The sequence below is a fragment of the Microtus ochrogaster genome, chromosome 7 (assembly GCF_000317375.1).
Source record: "Microtus ochrogaster isolate Prairie Vole_2 chromosome 7, MicOch1.0, whole genome shotgun sequence".
NCBI lineage: Eukaryota > Metazoa > Chordata > Mammalia > Rodentia > Cricetidae > Microtus > Microtus ochrogaster.
Window position 1 is genome coordinate 22448985 of NC_022014.1, and position 9406 is coordinate 22458390.

A 9406-nucleotide genomic window follows, 5' to 3' on the forward strand; every position below is an offset into this window, starting at 1 on the left:
GGACAGGGAAGGGTGGCGGCAAAGGGGCAGGATAATCTGGCCCAAAACACTCAGAGTTCTGGGACAGGCGGCCAGGAGTTTGAGTCCTGCAGGAGCCACTGCTTACCAGTCAAGTGACCTTGTTATTTAATGGTTTCCTTTCAGGGCTGTTAGTGGATGTTCGGGGGTAATACGTGTAAGACTCCTAGCACCTAACAGGCATTCAACAAACATTTGATAAAGGAATTAAAACAGTGTTTAGTACAACTCCCAGAACGTTACCCATTGTTTCTGTTTAGATTTACTTCAAATATAAACATACTACAGCGTTTTTCTCTCAGGGTTGTCATCTCTACAAGATCCTGGAATTTGGAAGCCTCTCAAGCCCCCACCTCCCCAGGCTCCCCCAGACTTGCAGGCCTGTGCCTTTGCTTGCACCATAAATCAGGCCCCACAGGCCTGTAATTAAGGAACCACGAAGGCGGGCTGAGCCCACCCTGTCCCAGGGGCTTCCTGCACCCCGCCCTTCCATAGGGGGAGGGATGGGTTGGGAGCTGGGGGGTCCCTCCGCAGCCCCTAATTTATGGCCATTCTGTGTGAAGGAGATTTACGAGCAAAGACCTGGGGCTGGACCAAGGTGGAAACATGGGGAGCGCGGTGCAGGACACTTGGTGACAACCGTGGATGTTCCGCGCCAAGTGGGCCCGTGGACAGGGTGACTGCTTGCAGAACACCGGCTCCTGGATCCCGGGGCAGCCCCTTGCGCTTGATGATTCTGTAGGACATGCAACCATGTCCTTACATCTATCACCTTGATTTTCAGATGACAAAATAAACGTGAGATTGCGTTGCCAGGACTGCAAAGCACAGAAGTCTCTGGAGAGCCAGTCACGGTCACCCTCCCCCTTCGGCTTCCTCACACCCCTAGTGGCAGGATTAGGCTAGGGCAGGGAACAAAAGAGAACATCTTCCAGGTCCCTCAGGCTCAGATTTCAGTCCCTAATGCTTGACAAATCTGTTTGTTTGCTTGTTTGTTTGTTTGTTTTGTATTTGGAGACAGGGGTCTCTTTTAACCCAGGCTGGCCTTGAACTCATCATATAGCTGAAGCTAATTTTGAAGCTCTGATCCCCTTGCCTCAACTTCCAAATACTGGGATTCTAGGTACGCACCACAGTGTCCGGTCTTCGTGTACTTCATAGAAGTGGAAACAGCTTCCAGGTGGGCACGCAGCTCAAAGTGAGCAGGTGTCTGAGTAACTTTGGGTGTGGCTGGAAGAGGCCTGGGGCTACTGGTAAGACAGAATACACTGAGAGACACAATTCATGAGAACTCCTGGGAGCAAAGGGCCTGGGGCCTGGGGTGTCAGCAGCAGGAAGAGGCCAAGAGGCAGTTTAGCAGGTATAGCCAACCAGATCTCTCTCTTCTAGGAATATGCTCAACAGCCACACCTAGGGTGGGACCTGTTCGCTGATGTAGCATTTAACCCTTGCCAAACTGAAATATACCTGCTTCTGCAAGGGGTTGGGTTTTTGTGCCCAGCAGGGGTTGAGAACCCCCATAGGTGCTCAGCAGGGGTTGAGACCCCCACAGTCATGCTAGGCACTCATGCTAGCAGGAATGGGCATAACCCTTGCTGACCAAGAAAGAAATGCTTTCCAACAGATTTTGTAAATGTTTTCTTTTACGCATGTGGGTGTTTTGCCAGCGTGCATGTCTGTGCACCACATGCCTGCCTGGTGTCTGTGGGTCTGACAGAGAGCACTGGATCCCCTGGAACTGAAAACACCACCCCTGTGTGTTGCCATGTGAGTGCTGGGAACTGCAGTCTGGAAGAGCACCGAGTGCCCTTAACCAACCAGTTGTTACTATCCAGCCACAACGGTTACCTCTTCATTCGCTTATTTTAGAAGGTAGCTCACATGATAACCCTGGTTGGCCTTGAACCTATAGAGACCTGTCCTGCCTTGCCTCCAGTGAGTTGAGATTGTAGGCATGCACCACACCTGGCCATCTGTGAGTGGATGTCTGACTCGGAATCAGGTTTCATCTGAGGCAAGTGACTTACCTCTCAGACCCAGATTCCTCACTTGAACAATTAGGACAATAAAAGCATGTGTGTGTGTGGGGGGGAGACCGCTGGGGAGATGGCTCAAAAAGCAAATGCTTGCTCTCTTAGTGTAAGGACCAGAGTTCAAATCCCTAGCAACCAACGGGGTGGGGCGTTTTCATCAGGAAAGAGCGCTTGCTGCCAAGCCCCACCACCTGAGTTCAATTCCTGAGACCACTCCCCCAGATTGTTCCCTGACTTCCACATGTATACATAGCATGTATATGTATAGCATGTATATATATAGCATGTATATGTATAGCATGTATATGTGCACCCACACACAGACACAGTAAATAAATGTAACGAAAAATAAATAAGACAATTTGTGTGTGGCTACGCATGCCTATGACCCCACAATCGGCAAGGCGGAGACAAATGGAGTTGGAGTGTCCACTGGCCAGCTAGCTTAGCCAAAATGGTGAGCCTCCAGTTCAGTGAGGATCCTGTCTCAAGATGGTGAGGCTGAGGAGAGCATTAGAGGAAAACACTCTACATTCTGCTCCGGTTTCCACACGTGTGTGCACAGCATGTACACCCGCACACCCACAGAGTATTGCCACACGCAGCACACAAAACACTCACACAGCCTGCACACTCAGAGATGTGCCACACGCAGCACACAAAATACACACACAGCCTGCTCACTCAGAGATGTGCCACACGCAGCACACAAAATACACACACACAGCCTGCTCACATACAAAGCATGTGCTGTACACACCACACAAAACAAAAAGTCAGGTGGCACCACATCAGTGAAAAAATAAAACCAAATCTTAAATAAACAAGGGCAGAGGGAATGGCCCAGTCATTAGCAGACTTGTGCTCTACATGGTGGTGAGTGATGATGGTGCCACTTGACCCCTGATCTTTATACACACATACACACACATGAACATATGCACTTCCATCTCCTTAATATGCATATTTGCTTCTTTTTATTTTCTGGTTTTTCTTTTTTTAAAGATTTATTTATTTGTTATGTATACAACATTCCTTCCATGTATGCTTGCATGCCAGAAGAAGGCACCAGATCTCATTATAGATGGCTGTGAGTTGCTAGGAATTGAACTCAGGTCCTCTGGAAGAGCATCTCTCCAGCCCCTATTTTCTGTTTTTTCAAGACAGTGTCTCTCTGTGTAACAGCCCTGGCTGCTCTGGAACTTCCGCTGTAGATCAGGCTGGCCTCGAACTCAGAAATCCGCCTACCTCTGCCTCCTGAGTGCTGGGAGTAAAGGCATACGTCACCACCACCCAGCTGTAAGTTTGCTTTTTAGTGTTTTAAAGTTTTTTCCTTTATTTTTTATTTTACATATGTGGATGTTTTGCTTGTCCCTGACACATAGTTTATCAATTAAGGAAGAGCAGGGGCTGGAGAGATGGCTCAATGGTTAAGCCCTGGCTGCTCTTCCAGAGGACCTGGATTTTATTTCCAGCACCTACATAGTGGCTCACAACTGTCTGCAACTCCAGTTCCAGAGAATCTAATGCCCTCTTCTGATCTCCGTGGGTTACCAGGCATAAACATGGTGCATCAACACACATGTAGGAAGAACACTCAGACACACAAAATACTAAATAAGTGTAATTTTTTAAGAAATTAAATTTAAAAATAAATTACATACCAAAGAATTATTTTAAAATAATTTGTTTACAAAAGTTTAATATGTATACCTTTTACATACTTATATACCCAAAACATACAGATAAAATTTTCCAACGTGACACGGGGTCATGAGTGGAAAAATGAGGGGGAGAGTGCTTGTGACAGGGTCTCACTATGTAACATTGGGGTGACTCAGAATTTGGTAAACCAGACTGGCCTCAAACTCACAGAGATCCACCTGCTTCTGCCTCTCTAGGCTGAAGTTAAAAGCATACACCACCACACTCATCTGAGTGCAAAGATTTTAAGCAGCCCTGTATGGATGATGTGCCCAAATATACAGTCCCCAAACGAGCCCAGGAGCATCCTGCATCCCCTCACTGCCTACTCTGCCAAGCCTATGGCCCACCAAGGCAGCCAGCACCCATCCGGACTTGTTCTCCCGTTTGTCTGCTCCTCCACAAATGTTCTAACATACATACTTCCGTAGTAAACTAGTTACAGTCAGTTAGGAATACAACAGAACAGAGTGGGGTGGGGGTTGTAAGCGGAAGGCAAATCTCTCTGAGTCCCAGGCCAGCCTATATAGTGAGACTCTGTCTTTTAAAAAGGGGGTCTAGGGGAAGCAGGGGAATCCAGCTTAGTCCCGGCGCCAAGCAGACAGATCCCATGCGGCAACATCCAGAAATAATAAGACTCCGTTGACATGTCACCGTTGGTGTGACACTGAAAGCTACCACACAGAATCCGCATCCTACAAAGAATGGGTCCTCTCCTTTGTCAGGAATTCTCAGCACAAAAAGTCGCATAAGAAGCATGTGTCAATTCTTTCTTCTCGGAGCTGTCACTTAGGCTGATTCACCGAGTCTCTCATCCTTTAAGCATGGGTAACTCATAAAACTTTTTTCCTTTTTTTTTCCTAAAATCGAAAGCTCTGGAATTTAGATGGCTCGCTTGCGCTCTCTGCTGGTCAGGATGTGGACCTTTAAAGCAATGAACAGTTTTTGTGCAGACACAGGCTCAGGGTCTTGAGAATCTCTCTGGGGTGACCGCAACTGTAGTTTATTCTCACAGGTTGCCTAGCTCCTGCTGCTTGGGGGAGGGACTCCTTCAATTCCTTGCAGAAGCTTTCCTTTCCCAATTTGTTTAAAAGGGATTGGGGGTGATGTAGTTTGGGGGTTTTATTACATACCTTTATTTACTGTGTGTGCATGCACGCACCTTTATTGTGTGTGCATTCCTGCACCTTTATTTACTGTGTGTGCACACATGCACCTTTATCTACTGTGTGTGCATGCACGCACCTTTATTTATTGTGTGTGCACGCATCCATGTGTGAGAGTCCCCACACTGCATGTGTAAAGGTCAGAGGACAATTGGCAGGGATTGGTTCTCTCTATCATGACCTTACCGGGGATCAAACTAAGGTCATCAGGCTTTCAAGGCAAGTGCCTTTACCCACTGAGCCATCTTGTTGCTTTTGTGGTACTGTTAATCAAATCCTGGTCCTTGCCCATTTTTAAGATTTTAAAGAAATTGTGTGTATGTGAAACGGAGCAGTGGCGACACAAGCTTTTAATCCCAGCACTCAGGAGACAGAGGCAGGTAGATCTCTGTGAGTTCAAGGCCAGCCTGGTCTACAGAGCGAGTTACAGGACAGTCGAGGCTACACAAAGAAACCCTATCTTGAAAAGCCAAAAGCTAAAATGCTGTGGGAGCACATTCCTCTCCTTCAGCCAATAGCCTTTAAGATACCAACCCACTTGGGCGTGGTCTCTTATACTGTAAAAGCAGCGGTGTGTGCCCGCTCTCTTGCTTCCAGCTCCCACTTCCAGCTGCTAGACTCTGTTCCTGTTCATTCAGAGGACTGTTTCTAGGACAGTGATCTGTAAGTTTTCCCCGTAAATAAATAACCCTTTAATTATCCATAATTCTGAACTGGTGTGGGATTGTTTTGTGACTTACGTCATACTAAAATATTCGTGGGGGGGGGGGGTTTGTGCATGTCAGTGCAGGTTCCCATGGAGGCCAGAAGGGGGCATTAGATCCCAGTAAAAAGTTATCAAGTGGGTGCTGGGAGTTGAACTCCGGTCCATCTGGAAGATCAGCCGGTGTTCTTAACCACCAAGCCATCACTCCAGCAACTATCTTTTTATTTTAATATGGTGCTAAAGATTGAACCCAGGGCTTTAAACATAATAGGAAAGCATTGTACCAGTTCCAGCCTCAGCAGCATCGACTTGCATATTAAAAATCGGACTAGGTGAAGTGGCTCATAACTGCAATCCCAGTACTCCAGTATTCCAGAGGCTGAGGCAGGAGATTCTGAGCCAGTGACAAGAGACTGCCTCTCTTTTTTTTTTTTTTTGGTTTTTTCGAGACAGGGTTTCTCTGTGGCTTTGGAGCCTGTCCTGGAACTTGGTTTTGTAGACCAGGCTGGTCTCAAACTCACAGAGATCCGCCTGCCTCTGCCTCCCGAGTGCTGGGATTAAAGGCGTGCGCCACCACTGCCCGGCCGAGACTGCCTCTCTTAAGAGCAAAAACAACCAAGCAAAGAGAAAACACAGACAATGAGAGCCATGAATGGTGTCTGCACACATGGGAGGCTGAAGCAGGAGAATCACAAGTTCAAAGCCACCTTGGGCCACACACAGAGTTCAAGGCCAGAATGAGCTCTAGAACAAGACCCTATGTCAGGGGCAGGGGGCAGGGCTCAGCAGTTTAAAGCACTTGCTGTTCTTGCAGAGGATCTGGATTCAATTCCCAGCACCGACAAGGCAGCTCACCACATCTGCAACTCCAGTTCCAGGAGATCTGGTGTCCTCTTCTGGCTCCTTCAGGTACCAGGCACCAACATGGTGCACAGACACACATGCATGCGATACACAGATTAATAGAAATGGGTTAAACTAATATGTAAGAGTTAGACAATAAGAAGCTAGAGCTAATGGGCCAAGCAGTGATTTAAATAATATGGTTTCTGTGTGGTTATTTCAGGGTGAACAGCCAGGAACCAACAAGCAACTTCCTCCAACACTCCTAGAAAGAAAAGTTAGTATTTAAACTTCTTTCCCCAGGACGTAATAAGGAACAGTAGTGATAATATAAGTAATATTTACTAGACTCTCACTGTGATCCAATCCTGCACTAAGTTCTTGGACAGATGCTACTCTTGCCCCACTTTACAGATGGGTAAAGTGAGGCCCAGAGAGGCTTGGAGCGCGCTAGAACATAGCCGAGATAGAGTCAAACCCAGACACTTAGTCTTCTCGTATTCGCTTGCCCGGACTCAGAACTTTTAATAACGTTGTCCTATTCCTTGTCTTGTTCTTTGTAAATCTTTTCCTTGAACAATTTGAAGATGGCAGACATGCACCTCTCCTCCCAACACTTGGTTGGGAGTATCCTAAGAACAAAGACATCTTACCATACAACCCTAGTAAGGGTTATCAAAGTGACGGTGGTATTCTTGGACACAGTCCATTTGAATAATTGTGCCAGTAATGACCTCAATACCTCAACTCACACCCTTCTGGGGCAGTGCCTGATCTGAGATCAGTGCTGTGTGCGGTCGTCATATGTGTTGCAGTGTGTGGTCGTCATATGTGTTGCAGTGTGTGGTCGTCATATGTGTTGCATGTTGTCTCCCCCAGTTGGAGATCAACTTTATCAGCTTTTTTTTCCCTTTACCACACCCATCCCCATTCTGCCTCGCCACTCTGACACTGACTCAAGAAACATAAGGGGCTGGAGAAATGGCTCACAGGTTAAGAACTGGCTGTTCTTCCAGAGGTCCTGAGTTCAATTCCCAACAACCACATGGTTGCTTGCTCTTCCAGAGGACCAGGGTTTCATTCCCAGAACCCACATGCTAATTCACAACCCTCCATAACTCCAGTTCTTGAGGACCCAATGCCTTTTTCTGATGCCAAGTGCACCAGGCATGCCTGCGGCACACATACATACACACAGGCAAACACTCAGATACATAAAATTAAAAATAAATAAACTTTTAAAGCTCCTAAAGGAAATGTTATAGGGCCAGCAAAATGGCTCCCAGGTAAGGGTCTTGCCATCAAGCCCAACTATCTGGAACCCACGTGATGGAAGGAAAGAACTGACTCCTTCATGTTGTCCTCTGACTCCACATGTGTGCCCTGGCGCATGTGCGGATCCAAAACACCAAGTACCTTACCCACACAGTCACCCCCTCTCCTTTTATTCCTCCTCCTTTCTTTTTTGAGACAGGGACTCACTGTGTAGTTTGGAACTCACTCTATAGCTCAGCTGGCTTTGAACTCACAAAGATCCACCTTCATCTGCCTTCTGTGTGCAGGGATTGAAAGTGTGTGCCAGCATGAACACATTATATTATGTATAATTTATAAACATATGTACATGTTGGGGGCTACAGGAGTACATGCCACACTGAAGATACGGAGGTCACAGGAAGACTTCTGGTGCTCAGTGCACAACTTCCACCTTGCAGGCTGGGGGCAGGGTCTGGGCTCTCTGATCTCTGTCTGGGTTTGCTGTTTACTCCAGACCAGCTGATCCAAGATGATTCTCTTGTCTCTCTCCCCTTTCTCCAGAGGGATTCTGGGATTGCAGATGTGTGCCTCCACAGCCAGCTTTGTAAGTGAGTTCTGGGGATGGAACTCTGGTTGGCAGGTCTGCATAGTTACTGCTTGTACCTGCAGAGGCACCAACCTGGCCCTAGTCCCAGTTTCTTTGGGGGTTAAAGCAGGAGGACCCTTTGAGCCCAAAAGGCCTACAGCTTAATGGAGAAAAAATTCTGACTCTACAGAATCAGATGTTCCTAGGTCCTCAGAACATCCTGAAGGATGAAAAGATAAAACACAGAGCAAATGCTGTCAAACAGCCTCTTTCACATGGGACACAGAACAATGGGAAACTGTCCCTAGGGCCCCAAGAGCTAGAAACATTTGCTTCTGCTCCTGTTTCCTGATGGTAAAAGACTATACTTTTTTCTTATTTTTATTTTGTTTGGTTTTGTTTGAGATAGGGTACCCTGTAGCCCACACTGGCTTCAGACTTACTGTGTAGCTGAAGATGACCTTGAACTTCTGATCCCTCTGCCTCCACCTCCCGAGTGCTGGCTAATTTTTTCCTGTTGTTTTTGTTTTTTGAGACAGACGGTTTCATTGTGTAACCTTGGCTATCCTGGAACTCGCTCTGTAGACTGGGCTGACCTCAGATTCACAGATCTGCTGTGAGTCCTGCCAATTGCTAGTTATTTTCTACTTAGAAAAATGACTGTGTGTACGATGTCTGTGTGGGGCACGCTCATGCCATGGCATACAAGCGGAGGACAGAGGCCAACTCCGTGAAGTTGATTCTCTCCTTCCACCTTTGTGTGGTTATGGGGATTGAACTCGGGTCACCAGTTCAAGCATTTCTTACCATCCAGCCATTTCACCAGCTCTATTTTTGATTTTCCAAGACAGAGTTTTTAAAGATTAATTTTTATTTATCTGTACGTGCATGTATCTGTGTGGATGTATATGTCACATGTGAGCATACGCTCACGGAGGCCAGAAGGCATCAGATCCCCCGGCGGTGGGCTTTCAGGCAGGCGTGAGCCTCCTTGTGCACGTGCTGGGAACTGAGCTCCAGTCTTCTAGAAGATAAGCAAATGCTCGTTCCTTTGCAGGAAGAGGACCCTGAGGGGGGCAGACACTCAGATAAG